Source organism: Empidonax traillii, unplaced genomic scaffold (assembly GCF_003031625.1).
Source record: "Empidonax traillii isolate 1590-97213 ecotype Southwest subspecies unplaced genomic scaffold, ASM303162v1 scaffold451:size1465578, whole genome shotgun sequence".
Taxonomy (NCBI): Eukaryota; Metazoa; Chordata; class Aves; order Passeriformes; family Tyrannidae; genus Empidonax; species Empidonax traillii.
In genome coordinates, this window is record NW_020955644.1 from 491467 (window position 1) to 506886 (window position 15420).

A 15420-nucleotide genomic window follows, 5' to 3' on the forward strand; every position below is an offset into this window, starting at 1 on the left:
TGAAGCCCACTGGGAATTTTCCTGTGAAACCTTTCCAACCATTAAAGCTGCTGCAGTGATTTATCCCCTTTGGAGGAGTGATATTCAGGACATATTTGTCAGCTACAGAGGAAGACCTTGCAATAATTAATATGGTTTTGGCTTAATTAGACAAAAGCTCGGAGCCAAACTGTCTGATCAAGGATTCTCCAAGCTCTGGGATGTTCCCAGCCTGGATCAGAGGTCTGGGTCCTCAGAACTGCCTGCTTGGCCAAGCCATCACAGGCAGACGAGCCCTGAGCTGCCAAATTCCCCGTTATCCAGCAGAAAACTGCCCACCCACTCACACAATTCCGTTCCTGGCTCTCTGGATCTTCACCTCCTTCTCCAGGAAGAGAAGCCCTGGCACTTCCATGCCCCGAGCAGAGGATTTCCTCAGCCATCCTGGAGCAGGGCTGTGGGGGAGCCTTGGAACTCATCCTTCTAAACCCCAGCAGCTTTCACCAGCCAGACACCAACCAGCCCAGAGTCTGACACCAACTGAAGTTACCAGCAGCATGAAGTGAATAATTACAGTTCTGCAATACAAAGCAACGAGGAGGGCTCCTACCACCTCTTATTTCACCTTTTTTTTTTTTTTTTTTTTTTTTTTTAATAGTTTGACTCTAACTACAATAAGAGCAGGTTGTAAATCACCAGCGAGGTGCCTGGAGTCAGGCCCGAGGTCCCTCCAGAGGTTCCTGCACCACAGGCATGACAAATACCAAGCTTTTCCTGAGGCCTAACATGAAACCCTGATCCCTTTTTTTTGGACCCAAATCCACCCTCATGCCTCACCCTGGGTGCTGCCTGTCCCTACTGTGCTGGCAGCCACGGACAGGAACCGAGAGCTGCATCCTCCACACTTCCCTGGAGCTGCTTATTCACAGGGATGGTATTTCACAGGCTTTCTGAGAAAGAGTTAAGAGGGCAAAATACAGTATTGTGATTATTGCTTCCTCCAGGCCTGGGACAAGGAAGAGGAGGGGAAGAACAGAACCCAGCCACGAAAAGGCATTTCCCTGATAACAAACACGATTGCCTGAAATTATGCACAAAATTTGTTCACGTTGCCCAGACCTCAGATGTTGTTTATACAGCGCACACTGTGCAAATCACCTCTTCCCCCTCCTTCTTGTACACACACATCCCAGCAGATCCAGAGAAACAGAAAACCTCAGGGAGGATTCTGCTGTGAGCCCCATCTTTGCAACCACAGCTTGGAGGGCAAACCACACCACCCTGCCCTGGGGTTACTCCTGGCTTCGTCCCAGACTTGCTGAACAAGCCTGGACAAGTCATGTTACTCAGCCTCAGTTGTTCCACCCGTGAAATGGGTATAATCCTTCCACACATGAGGCACTCAGATGTTCCATCCATGAAAAAGCCAAAAGGAAGTTCCCAGAAATAAGCTGCTGTAGGAAAGGACGGGTAAGGCACTGGTTTGGCACTTCTCAGTGTACCTCTACTCAAAACCTTTGATCACCGAATATCCTGAATTGAAAGGCACCCACAAGCATCAGCCAACTCCTGCCCCCCGAGGATGCTGGAACACCCCTGCCCACACAGCAAGAGGCATTTCCTTAACGCTGCCAAGCACATCCCTGTCTCCAAGGGAGCACTGGCTCCTCTGGCAAATCTAAAGCAGGCCCACAGCTGTGTCTCCAGCGTGGCTCCCCCCCCCAGCTGTGCGTTACAGCTGCAGTCCTTTAACCCCCCAACCCCATAAAGGCAGCCACAAAAATTCGTAATCAACCTCGGACACCAGAAATCAGACACCTTTTTTTCTTTCCCTGCGCTGACACTTGACACCTGCTATCTGAGAAACCACAGCTGGCAGCTATAGAGCTTCAAGTACACTGCTGTGAAATAGCTTATAAATTACCTTGCATCAAGAGAGGTGCTGGGAAAAGAGGACTTTATTCACCAGGCGGTCCCCGAGGACAGACTCAAGGCTGGTGACAACATGACACGCTGGAGCACGGAGCAGAACAGACCCTTATTTTCCTGGTTGCCTTGAAGTATGACACAAAGGGAAAATTTGACACTTCTGAAGTTTCATAGCTGGCTTGTTCAAGTTTTGGGAAGTCTCAGGTTCAGCCAGACCTGTGTAAACAGGTCACTGGCTTTGGGTAATGTTCAATCATAGAAGTTTCTGGCCAGAAAGTTGTGAGTCTATAACCCAGCCTCCTGCTGCAAGGACCAGCTGTTAAAACCATCATTCGAGTGATGTTTCTCTAAACTGTCCTTAAGGACCCCCAGAAACAGAGTCCACAACCCCTCCAGGCAATCTAGGTTTAGCATGTGCCTCAGAAAGTGCTTTTTTCTGGTTTCTTACCCAAGTCCTGACGGACTGAGGCTCATCCACCTCTCCACTGGTGAACCTGAACATCATTTGATTATTCATGGACTTTATTCCCAACAAGACAGAATTTAATGGACGGTGACCTTAGGTGCAAGCAGATTAAACGATTAAATGATTTGCCCAAGGCTAGTCAAAAGGTCCCAGTGGCAAAGCAAGGAGTTTTATCTCTAGAGCCTCAGCCCAGCACTCTCTCCCCAGGTGACATCCAGCTGCAGTTTATTACAAGAGAATATTACAGTGCAGCACGAGGGAGGATCACAGAGCGGCCACCGAACTGGAGGAGAAAAATAAGCAGCAGCTTCTCCTGGCCTCACTCCAAGTGCACCACAGGCAAGTGAAGAACCCCAGCTTCAAATTAAATGGGTCCCCAGCCACTCCATTAAACAGAAATCCTGAAACAGAAATCCTTTGGCTGTGCCAGCCCCGTACAGCGAGTGGTGTTCGTTATCCCCAACACTCCCTACGGCAGCCAGATGTATTTACACAGTAGCCACAGTGCTGTTACCTAAGTAAACCAGGAAATTGTACATTTGTTAAAATTAGGTTCTGAGATGCTGAATCCCCAACTGTGCAGCTGCAGATTTCGCTCAGCCAGCAGGGCTGAAATTGTTCAGAACACGCCACCGCCTCGAACGCTCGGCCGTGTCTGAGAGGGGTTCCCTGGCGTTGGTGCTCCGTGCCAGTGCAGGGTGGTGCTATCCCCCAGTCCCACTGGGAGGGCAGGGCTGGCACAACACCCAGAACGGGGCAGGAGCTGGCAGGGTGAGAAGTGAAGGAACACGCACAGGGGAGAGGTTCATCCCTGCTCTGAGCCCAGCTCACTGCTCCACCCCAGATTCCAGTTGCAAGTCACACCACCAGCATCCCGACCACAAAAGCAAGAGGAATTGTCATCCAGGTACCACCGTGGGATGGCAAAGATTTGGAAATGCAACGCACAACACAAAAGCCCTTGAATTAACAGGAAAACTGAAGCGGACCGGTTGATGCAGGAGAGAGGCCACACAGCACTGGAGAACCCTTCAGGGACCATTAACCAGCCCTTGTCAGGCCTGTCTTGGTGGAGGGGTGTGCTGGGAACTGCCCTCCCCACCAGCTCCATCAGCCACACAAAGGAAGCGCCTTTACCTCTCGAAGCCTCTTCACCCAGGGCTCCTGCCCTTCCAAGGGCATCACTGGGGGGAGGGGGCGGGGGGCTCGATGCAGCTTTTGACAGGGTTGAGATGGAACACTGAACCCTGGGAAGTGTAAAGCAGCTTCATCCCTGCCCAGCCTGCCTCACCAGGGACAGCAGCTGACTGCAGACAGGATCCCACCTGGGCATAAGGACGGGGGGCTACCAGTGCTGGCAGCCAGGTGCCCTCAGCCTCATGTTCTGAGGTCCAGCCAAGGGCCTCCAAAGCCTGGAGCCATCTCACCTCTGTCCCACCATCAGTGGAGCATCATCTCCTCTCCTACAGCATTTGGACATCAGTGTCTACTTGAGAAAGTGGCTCTTTCCCACTCATCTGCTCCCTGCTCCTCTGCCCTGCTTTTCAATTTCAGAGCTCTGGCAGTTCACTGATTAATTCAAGCCTGTTTAATAACCCTTCTGTTTAGATGAAACAAGCTGTCTTGTTTTCTTTATTTTTAACACTAACTCTTGTTTCTTTGCTAAGGATCTCTGTCATTTAGAAACTTCTCCCTCTCCAATCAAGCTGATAATAAGATGGAGAAAGCATCTGCTTACGTCCCCATCTGACATCAGCCAGAAGTTACGAGGCTAAAGAGGGGCTGCACACTCTGATGGATAAGACATCCTGAAAGCCTGGGCTTGTCTTGCAAAATCAGTAGCTCCACAAGTCCCTGGATAGCTCAGAGCAGAGCACAAACAGCAGGGCCAGCTCAGGACAACAAGGGTGAGAGGAAAGGACTCATGGGAGCTGGAGTACCCAAACTCCTCACCAGGCTCATCCTGCACCCTGTATGGGTGGAAAACTCGCCATAAAGAAAGAAAAAGCCTGGAAGCTGTTGCTGCTGCAGGCTCTGTCCCATGCAGTGCCCCCGGCGTGGCAATCGATTGGCGATGGTCAGGCCAGCACAGAGCTCGCAGCTGCTGCCACCACCACCACTGGCCTCTCCCCTCTGAGGGACCCCACCTTCACTCTGGCACCTGCTCTGCCATGGCATCCTCATGCCAGAGGCATCATGATCACTGCCTGGCTGAGCTTTCTCCCCCCCACCCCTGTCCCGTCCCACCAGAGGTCCAGGCACAGGGAGTGACACACACACAGGGGCCCAGCTCCCGATGGGAATGAGTTGGAGCCTCTCAGCTGTCTCCTGCCTCTTTGAATTTCAAAGCTGCACTTGTCTGTAGAGCAACTGAGTCATTTCCTTCCTATATCCAGCCTATCGGACTGGATCCAGCAGTGCCCGGAAAACAATAAATCCTTCAAGGGCTTGGAAGGCCATATTTCACAGGAATGCAGCGAGCCTGGCTGCCTGGAGAGCTCCTCACACACCCTTTCATTCAACACTGCTCTGTGGAAGCTGTCTCACCCTGGCCCTGGTCCCCCAGCAGGGCAGTGATCCCCATCCCAGACACCCCCAAATCCCGAGGGAACTGCAGAGCCCAGGGGTGGGACAGCACTTGTGATCCACCCAGAGCAGGAGCACCTCATCACCCTGCCTGGACGCATCACTGAGGGGATGGTGGGCTAAGAACTGGCAGTGAAATCTCCTTGACTCCCTAAAACACCCAGAGGATCTCAGAGGGAGAGAAACTTCAGCTGAATTCCTTGCAGGACTCCTTTGGCAGACCCAAAGAAAGCTGCAGCCACGAAGGATTCTGCTCTACAATCCCACCACTGAGAACCAGGGCAGGCAGTGAAAATACTTTCAGCTGGTTCAGTTTTACAAGATCCCCCTTTACAACCACAAACTGGTCTTCTAGATGCCCAAAACATTCCTATGAAGCTCATAAGGATTGTGGGGGCAAAGCCAAAACTCAACGGTTTGAGCTACCTGTGGTACCAAAAGCTGCAGAACTTCCACCAGAACAACAAGGTCGAGATGCTCGGCCAAAAAAGCAGCTCTGGGGGAAACTGGTGATCCTGGAAAATCCAGGATCGCTTCAGTGCCGCTTCCATTGTCTTTTTAGATGCCAGAGGCAAAGCCCAACTGACTTACATTAAGATTCATAAGGCTGTTAACCAAATGATCCCACATATATGAGAAAAAACTAAATTACAAGGAAATTAATATGATATCCTCCTCGGCAACAAGATGGCTAAAGCAGATAATCTGCCCAAGTGTCGTGTTTATAATGGGAATTTGCAGAGAATGAAACAGGAATGCTCAGGGTTGGACAAATGAGGTGATATTTTGCTTTTTCTCATGTTAAAATTTGCACTGTCTGTGACAAAAGCATTGAGGGTTTTTTCCAGACCTCAGGAGGAAAAGGAAATTAAGTCAGAATTCTTTGGTTTGCAATAGGTCTTTGCAGACTGAAAGGTGTGAGGGCAGGTTCAGGTAAGGAAGAGCTGCCCAAAGCCCTGTGCCAACAGGGACACCACACCTTTATTAAAAGTAAAAATAAATCTCATCTCAACAACAGGACTGACCATTTGGTGCGAGTCTGTGAGGAAGTGAACGGTTAAAAACCCAACACATTGCTGAATTCACACTCAGAAGTGAAAAACTCCCCCTGCAAAGCCAGCCCGGTCTCACCCAACCCGTCACTCCTGAGGTTAAACCTCCCAGTGACCCAGTACCTGGGCTGGGCTTATTTATTTATTTATTGTGGGGTTTTTTTCCCCCCCAAACAAGTTATACAACATCCTTGGAAGTCCTTAAAAGAGCCTCTGCTTTTGTTACTTTCTGGGAATTTGTCCTGGCACTTCTCAGCTCAGCCCAGGACAAGCTGTGGCCACCTCGACATCAGAGGATCCGTTCGGTGGAACGGATGGGCCCGAATTGCCCCTGTCACACAATTTACGCCTTGAAAAGCTGAGTTACACAAGCACTTGTACCAGCACCTTATTATATCCCAGAGGACAAGCAAAAGGGGCTCCTGCCTCTTTCTTCCAGTGAACTCTGGAGTGTTTGCCCGTGCTCCTTGGTTGCTATGAGATTTTAAAGACAGCCTAAACCTGTTGCCACTGAACAGGCCTTGAACACAATTCCTGCTCCACGAGGCTCTTCAGTGGAGCCAAACACACCAGGGCAGCGATCAGAGTGGGGCTCTTCCTCGCTGCTGCCTCAATTAACTCCCTCAGAACTGCAGGGAAAACTTTCCAGCTAGGAGAGAAGAGCCTGCAGTGACACTCTGGCTGCTGCAGCATCTCTCAGCCAAACAAATTACTGTGGCTGTTTGTCCATCTGGCCCTTCCAGCTTCTGTAACACAGTGGATGATGCCTGTGTAATGTCAGATTGATTTGGAAATACAGAGGGGCAGACAGCAGAAGTCAGAATTAATAGAAGGTTTAAGGCAAACACAGAAGCATTTCTCGTTCCAAGGTTAACTTGGAAAAGCTCTTACTGTCAATTTGTTTACTCCAGATTTATCATAGAATTCCAGAATGGTTTTGGTTGAAAGGGACCTTAAAGATCACCCACTTCCCATCCCCTGCCATGGGCAGGGACAACTTCCACTGGCCCAGGTTGCTCCAAGCCTTGTCCGACCTGGCCTTGGATGCTTCCAGGGACGGGACCTCTAAGGTCCCTTTCAATCCAAACCATGCTGGGATTCTATGTTTTAGCTTCAGTGCAGATTTAAAACCTACAAGATGGCAAATTTTAGGCATAAAAATACTTGAGCCAGTTAGGAAGCCTCCAGGCACGCTCCCTTTTCCTCCCCACCTCTTTGCACTTCCATTAAAAATCAAAAGGAAATTCACAGGCTTTTTTGTTGTTGCTGTTTAAATAACATTACAGGCTGTGACATAAACCAGCAAAGGCAGGAAATATGATCATGAGGGCAGTGCTCCATCCTCTGCTCCTGTCACTGTGACTTTTTGGGGACTTGGCAAATGAATGAGTAAAGGAGACAGCCGGCGTGTTTTATGGAGTTGAACTGTAACATCCCTGTTAAGCAGCCAACTTACCATTTCTCTGCTCTGACACCAATAAATCTACCCAGCCACGGGGAACAAAGCTCTTCACACCAACTGGCCACATGTGAATCCCTCATATTTGGCTACCTGGGCAAGCACCCAGCCCGCCGGGATCTGCCACGCTCGCTGCTGCTTTGGGAATTCCCTCCCAGGAGTGGGAAAAGGACCCATTTCAGTAAGGTGACTTTGGAGGTTTTAACCCTGTTACCAACACACACACACATTCACCACAGCACTGCTGATTCCCAGAATCTCAGCCTCCCACTCCCAGGGGGTAAAGAGCCTCTCTGGACCCTCAAGAAAACCTTGCCAAGGCAAACCCCGAAAGCCCCAGAAATTGAGAAGCGAATCAAAAGAATTCAAAGCCTCCCTGTCACTACCAATTCGAGTCTAAATTCCAAAAACTCGGCGCACAAACTCACTTTTTGGAAGCTCATTCCCAGGTGGATCAACCAAAGCAGGAACGACCCTTGCCCACCTCCAGTGTGGCCACCCCGTTTCCTCCGGCACCGCGCACGAGGGATCGCTCCGAGCTCTCACCCGGTGACGTGAAACCTCTCCGGAGGAAGAACTACACATCAATCTCTCTGGGAGGCATTTGTTCCCAGACTCTCACAAGTCTGGAAATAACACGAGGAACTTCTTCCACGCTGAGTCAGGGCGTGACGGCGGCGGCTCCAGGACCGGCCGTGGTGGATCCGCTTCCTTCCCGGCGCGCGTCACGGGCAGCAGCCCCAGCGCTGCCCCGCGGCTTTCCTGTTTTCCCCACTGCTCTGAGGCTTCCCGAGACACAGGACAGGGAAACGGGGGCTCTGGAGCCTGACACTGAGCTGCCGCTGCTGCTGCAGGAGCCAAGCTGCTGTTTTGCAAACGCCGCTCAGAGCCAGACTGGAGCTGAAAGCAAAATAAGGTGTTTCCTTTAACCTGCCCTGATGTCCACCAGGATTATCACTCCAACATCAACCATCCCTTCAAGTAGGAAGATGGAATAGGAGTTGTCCGTGCTTCCCCCCAAACATCCCGGCACTAAGCCCCGAGTCCAGGCCACGACAGGTGGGAGCTGCTGGTCCAGCTCCTGGAGAGCCCTCCAGGTCACACAGAGGTGGATGCAGCTCCTCCTGCCTGTGCCCACTCCTCCAAACAGTCTCCTGTTTACATGGATTTTCCCACCTAGAGCAGCACCTCCCTGTGCTGCCACCAGAGCTGGTGGCTGGGCTGTGAGCACAAGTGAAACGTTGCATGGCACCGGCACCCGCTGGGAGAGCTCCCACCGACCGCTGATCCAACAGCCACTTACCGCGCTCAGAGGCAGCCAGGAAGGAGCCTGCCCTTCCCGTGCCACTCCCAGCCCTGAGGCACGGGGCTCCTGCTCCAGCACTGAGCCCCCAGCCCAGCTCCAAGCCCAGCTCCAAGCCCCCTCCTCGGCAGCACAGCCAGCGGCTCTGGGAATGAGCCCTGAGAAGGGAACAGCGGCGGCAGCGGGAGGAGACGAGGTGAGAGGTCACTGTAATATTTACTCAGACATCACCTTTCACTTTCATGAAGTGGGGAAACTGTGCCGGAGCAGGAAAAGGGCTGGGAAGCCACTGGAACACCAAGCACAACACGCAGCCGGCTCTGGACAGCCTGGGCCTGGCTGGGGCAGGATCCTCCATTGGACACTCAGACCCCAAAAACTGCACAGGGTTGGAGATGGGCTCAGGGCTCTTCCCCCCACCCCATCAGAGGGGCATTAGAGGGACTGGCTGGAGCAGGTAGGAGCTCTGCAGACCCTCTCCAGGTCTCTTGGACTTCAGGAGACCCCCAGCCAGGCAGGAGCCCATTGCACAGAGGGGTCATCCCTGTGCACTGTGATGTTCAGGAGTTCACAAGAGACACAAAACATGGTGCAGAGGGTTAACATGGCCTCAGCTGGATAACAGAACTTCCACAGGGGACCTCTGTGTCTTGGAAGAACCATCTCCTTTAGCAAGTGGTGAGATGGGACCGAGCGTGCCACTCACACAGAGCTGCCAGCCTGGAACAGTGGCAGGGCTGGTCCCAGGGCAGGCTCAGGGTCCCCCTGTCAGTGCCAGGCAGGGAGGAGCAGCACTGGCTGCCACCCTGGCACAGGGGGCCCTGGCTGGCAGGGCTCTCCCAGGCTCACTATTGCTCTGCCTTTGGAGATCATCTGGGCTTTTTTATAACGTGACTCTGATGCCTTTTATCTCCTGCTCTGAATGTAATTTTAGCCCAAGCAAAGCAGGATTAAATTTTCATAATACGGTACATTTATCTGGCTTTTCATTCCCCCCCATCACCACCTCCCAGTTCGGTTTCACCCCAACAGAAGCTGCGATTACAGGGGGAAACATGAGATGGGCTCTCTCTGATAAGCAGGGGAGGGCACCTCTTTCCCAGCACCCCATCCCTGGCAGCCCCTGCCAGGCAGCAGCCAGCACCCTGGTACCCAGCCTGGGGCTGACAGCATCACTCAGCCCCTCCGAGACGCACAGATGGATCACAATTCCCACTCAAAACCACGCAGCAGATTAGGTACATCACTGACATATGTTGCGCTCGTGTGTTTGAGAAACTTGTGCTTTCTTGGTAAAGTCCTTCTAGAGCAGCCTCACCCCCACTGGCGCAGCTCCCAGCTTGGGTTCAGACACAGAGCCATGAGCCACACGGACAAGGGGCAGGGAGAGGCAGCTACAGCCAGCCTGCCTTGGCCAGGAATGTCTGAAAAGCCCCCAGATCCTCCTGTCCCCCCTCCAGTGCTCTGATCAGCAAAGCTGGGGGGCAGAATTCCAGCCCCTGTACCCTGTCCTGCCATCACCCAGAGGCTGCAGCTCAGCGCAGCTTTGCCAGTTGCTGGGCTTAAGTTCGATTTTCAGTCGGATCCAGAGGATCCCCTCTAGTGGGATGAGGAGGAATTTCAAGCCCACATCCCACTCCCATATCCCCCCACCAGCTCTCTCTGTGCCGGCTGTGGGACCTGGGTTGGGTGGAGGGCTGCCAGGGAGAGCCTGGCTCACAAATTATTCACCCCATTTCCCAGAGCCATTCGGGGTGAAGCTAAAACCAGGGCTGGAAAGGTGGGAAGAGCCAGAGAAGAGAGGAACACGACAGCAGACATCAGGGATAAATCCCCTTCGCAGCACCAAAGGGGACGACTTCCAACAGCAAAACTTTGGCCGTAGCACCGTCCCCTGGCCCACCTGTGCCACCAGCGAGCCTGGGCACCCCAAGCACACGAGGGCTGGAGGTGCAGTGGCCACCCTGTGACACAGCAGCACGTGGGGACCCGCGGCCCATTTCCCTTCCTGGCACTAAAACCAGCCGGTAAATACATATATTTTCACTGCAGAGAAAGGCTCTGAACACAAGCCCCGGGCGGCCGCCTCTGCCGCCCAAGGACAGCACGCTGCCCTCAATTCTGCTTTTGTTCCCGCTTTGCCTTTCATCCCGGAGGCTCCCGCTGCACCACTTGTGCACACAAAGAGCTCGTGGCCTCCTCAGGCCAGAATGCCTTCGAGTCTCCCCCAGCCCAGCCGTGCCCGGGGAGGGAGGTGGGCACTCCATTAGCAGAGCTAAGGAGGTCAGCGCAGGATGCTCCTGGTGATCCAGACACATCAGATCCAGCCACCAGCATCCGTGGCTCGGGCCCAGGAAGAAGTTGGAAGCACCTTTTCCCCCTTGGTTCCCCCTGCCCTCCCCTTTGCTGTTGTGGCGGTGGCCTCCCAGCCAAGCTGGTTAAGAGATTAACACTCTAAAAACCACATTTACTCTAATTAGCCATGAAATCTTTGTAACTAAGTGAAAAAATGTTTCCCTTGAGGGATTTTTGTCCATTCATCACTGTTTGAATTGCAGGGGAGGGGGGAGGAAGAGAAAAAGAGAGGGGGGGACCAGAGAAAAAAAAACCCTCAGATCTAATGAATTAATAGCAGAATGCCCTGGGGGAGAACGGGCTCCTACACAACACGGGCACCTCAAAGGGGGCTTTTCACAGCTCGCCGAGGGGACGCTGCTGAATTATTTCGAGTTAACAGACTGTAACACAACGCTCTGCTCCCGTACGAGCCAGGCAGCTTGGCCAGCACACTCCACTCCTCCCTTCCCTTCCACAGGGACGGACAGACGGACACCGTGCCCGGCCAGCTGGGAGCTCCTGCCCTGCCGACAGCCAGGGGGAAAACAGCGCTCTGCTGGCAGCACCACCAGTGCCCCCCAGTTCCTGTTTACCGGGAAAAACATTTCAGAGTTAGGTGGGAGGGGAGGCATAGAATCTTGCCACAACTTAGGCCCATAAATATTTCATATCGCTGGAAGAAGAACGATTATATTCCTGCCAGCACTTTTCTTGTGTATTTTAAATGTGTCACCGCCTTCTACTTTCTCCCCCGTTTGTGTTTCTTGTAACAGGCCCATGAAATAAAGATTAGCTGAATAATCAAGAGTGTTTAGAAATGTGAAGGGGCCTGTCTCAGGAGCACTGCATGCTCAGGTTCATATTTTTTCCCTTTTTTTTTGGTTTTTTTTGGTCTCCTTTTAAGGATGCCAAACGCAGATGGGGGAGCGCAGTTTTCACACGCCGTAAGAGACGGGCGGGAGCGGAGCCCGAGCGCGCGGGGACGAGGAGAGAGGAGAGAGCACACGCTTCCCCATCAAAAAATGACAGCCCCAACGCCGTGTGGAACAGGGGGGCACTCCCCCCCATTACATATTTATTGTTCAAGCTGCAGAGGGGCCAATTAAAGCAGCCTGATCGCCGCCGTGTTCAAACGGGCGCGGATGCGCTCGGAGAGGCGGGATGAGAGGAGCAGGTGCGCGCTTTCCTGTTGGATACGGTGCTGTCCGCTCCTCTGAGAGCCACAAATCCACCTCAGCTGAACCACAGTACCTCTGCTCTCCCACAGGAGAGCCTTGTGTTGGCACCCAACAGCCAGCCCAGCTTTCCACCTTAAGCTTCTCACCACATGCCCCACGCAATTTCTAAATATCAGCTTTTGCTTTCTTTCCCTGTTCAACTCTTCACAGGAGCTGCCTACGGCATTGAGACAGTCTGCACCTACATCTGCCCTAGCTTTTGGGCAACGATTCCAAGACATGCTCTAGACTCCCACATTTAGCTGCAACAGGAGTTCCCAAAGTAAGTTCTGGAAAGCCTCGTAGCGGTGGTTAAATTGGAGATGCCGGGAAGATACTGCAAATCACATGTTTCCCCGAGACACCACAGGGTCTGCACAGCAAACTGCTCCAAATGTCATTTCCATTTAGCTGCTTTGCGAGCCAATTTGTCACACACTAATGCAATTTTGCTGAAGAGAGTTAAAGAGCACAGGGCAGGAGCGCTCGCCCCTTCTCCAGGCTCCTTCACCAGCCTGGATCTGCACGTTCCCTTTCGCATCCAGCTGAAGTTCCCTTCTGCTGGCAAGCAGGGGAAGCTCAGGGTTAATGCAAAGAACAAGACAGAGCATGGTAAGAGCATGGGGAAAGCTGTTTCCATCATATTGGTGGACTGTGTGCAGATCTTACGCAGCATCTGTTACCTGTTTCCACCACACAAACTTGGTATAAGCCAAGGGGAATCTCCACAATTAGTTACATCAAACACCACCGTAAAGACACTGAGGAGTAAACTGGGTTACTTTATCTTCTTGCAGCAAGAGCTGTGGATATGGTTGGAAGAGTTGGGAGAGATGAATGGTATGCTAGATAAGCCATTTCACAACAGACATTGTATGTTCACTTTACTCCCTGCTTGCACCAAGTTTCTCAAATCAAAGCTATTTTATCTGTTTCCTGCACCACCCCAAAATATCACATTCAAGCTCTGAGGGTCCTCAAAGTGACAGCAAATGGCAAAAGGACAGCAATAAAGACCAAAAAACCCCACACCTCAGTGAATTTTAAAGGATCTAGCACCTCTGTGTTAAAGGTAAAAAGCCAAACATCTGCTCTGGGGATGGCACAGATTTCTTCCGAGGCATCTGTCTCTCAGCTGTAAAGTAGGTCATTTGATTGAACTTTGAGACACCGTTATCAGTGAAGCCATCCAGGGCAGGAGAGGCAAGCCCATGTCCCCAAGTCAGCTGAGATCTATTAAACACATCCCAGCCACCAGCGAAGCATCAAGTGCTCAGCAAATAACAGGGGAACCCTGTCAGCACTGGGTTTTACATCATGGCACTCTGCTAACTTCACATTCTCTCGCCTCCAAGCTTGAACCGCTGGCCACAGACACACAGGGTTCTTCCCCCCTCCGCCACTCACTGTTCACCTCACTAAATATTCACCTATTGACTTTCTGATACCCCTCAGAACACAGATTAATTGAACATCACTCACTTCACCTCCAGGAACGTGCAAGTATTGGCCATAGCTTGAATAGAGACAAAGCCGGGAATGCCTGACCGTGCCAGGTTAAACGGAGGTCACAACCAGGGAGGACAAGTCACAGAGAGCAGCCACAGCTGTCACCAACACCCTTCCCCAGCTCCGGGAATGGGGAGGCTCGGACCGTCACCCAGGAGTTGGGATTTCCCTCGAGGGAGCACAAGTGCATTCGCCATCCCTCCTCCCCTCATCGCCTCCCAAAATAAGGGTTTCGTGAGGATTTAGGAAAGTTTTAATGGGGATATAATTTCTTTTCCCCCCAAGGTTGAGAGGTGTTTTCAAAAAAAAGTCCCTCCTTTCCCACAGGAACTTTTTTTTATGGAGATGAGTTTATCCCGGCGCATTGGCCGCTCCAGACCGTGACTGAGCGGTACCAAACGGCCGCAGAATTAACGAGGAGATAGATACATCGATGTGTATAACGCGTGTGCGCACGTAGAGCAGCCCGGGGAGGGAGCGGGAGGTGGATTCCCAGGAATAGGGAGGTCGGAGGGGTTCCTCCATCCCTTCCGCAGGCAGCGCCGGGTACCCCCCATCACCCCCGAGCATCTCCCCGGGCACCGCCGGGACCGGCGCGGTGCCTCCGAGCACCACCCCGCGCTCTGCAGCCCCCGGTGCCACCCGCCTCGGGCACCTCAGAGAGGACCAGCCCAAACCTTCTCCTCCCGCATCCTCCATCGGGGGGATGCCCGGGGGAGAACCCCCCGCACTCCGGCGGGCAGCAGCCCCCTCGCCATCGCCCCGCGGCACTCACCAGCCCTCGCAGCTCCGGTGCCGCCCGGCTCCCGGCTCACGGCGGGGGGATCCACGCAGCCCCCGGCACCATGGAAATGCGGGGCCGGGCGCTCCGGCGCTCCCCGCAGCCCCTCTCCGCCCTCCCTCCCTCCCCGGCGCTGCGCGTCGCGGCTCGGCTCGGCTCAGCTCAGCCCCGCCGGCCTCTCATGCCTCCGCAACCCTTCGCCCGAGTGCGGCGGCGAGCCCCGGCTCGGCTCCGCTCCGCCCGCCCCGGCATCCGCCCGCCGCCGAGCCCGGGCGCGCTCCCCGCTCTCCCCGCCAGCCCCGCGCCCGGGCGCGCTCCCCGCTCCCCGCCCGCCGCCGCCCCCGCGCCGCCCCCGCTCCCCGCGATTAACCCTTCCCCAGCCGCGGAGCTGCGAGCGGGGACCGCCGATCCCCCCCCCGCCCCTGCATCACCTGCGCCCCCCCCCCTCGCCCCTCCGCCTTCTCCCCCCGCAACCGGCGGAATGGCTGGAACAAAGCCCGAAAGCGACCCCGGGCAGCGGGGCAGGATCAGCGCTCGGGGCTGCGGGTCCCGGCATCGCCACAGCTGGCCCCGCACCTGCCCCCCCTCAGCTGTCCCACCTTGCAGGGCTGCGGCCCCTCCATCAGGGGAATGCGGGCTGCTGGTTTCTGTCCCCCCTGTGCACCCCTTGCTCCCGGCTCTGGTGGGAAGGGTGACACCTGAGCTCGCCCTTCCTCAGTTTCCCTCAGTCTGTGAAAGGAGCTGACAGCTTGGTTCTCTGCCAAGGCCAGGTCACCTCCAGCAGAGCCAAAGCTGTACGTGT

At 53.8% G+C, this 15420-nt stretch overlaps 1 protein-coding gene across 2 annotated transcripts in view; it reads right to left on the bottom strand.

Annotated features, from left to right (window-relative positions):
* Positions 1–14707, bottom strand: part of PLXNA2 (plexin A2) — a 158156-nt gene extending 143449 nt beyond the window's left edge. Inside the window, exon 1 of one of the 2 annotated variants that reach the window (XM_027895148.1) lies at positions 14613–14707. The gene's annotated coding sequence lies outside the window, so the exon portion shown is untranslated. Of the gene's footprint in view, positions 1–7899; positions 7993–14612 lie in introns of those variants that run through there. The other variant, XM_027895149.1, reaches the window with a different exon arrangement.
* Positions 14708–15420: the final 713 nt, after the last annotated feature.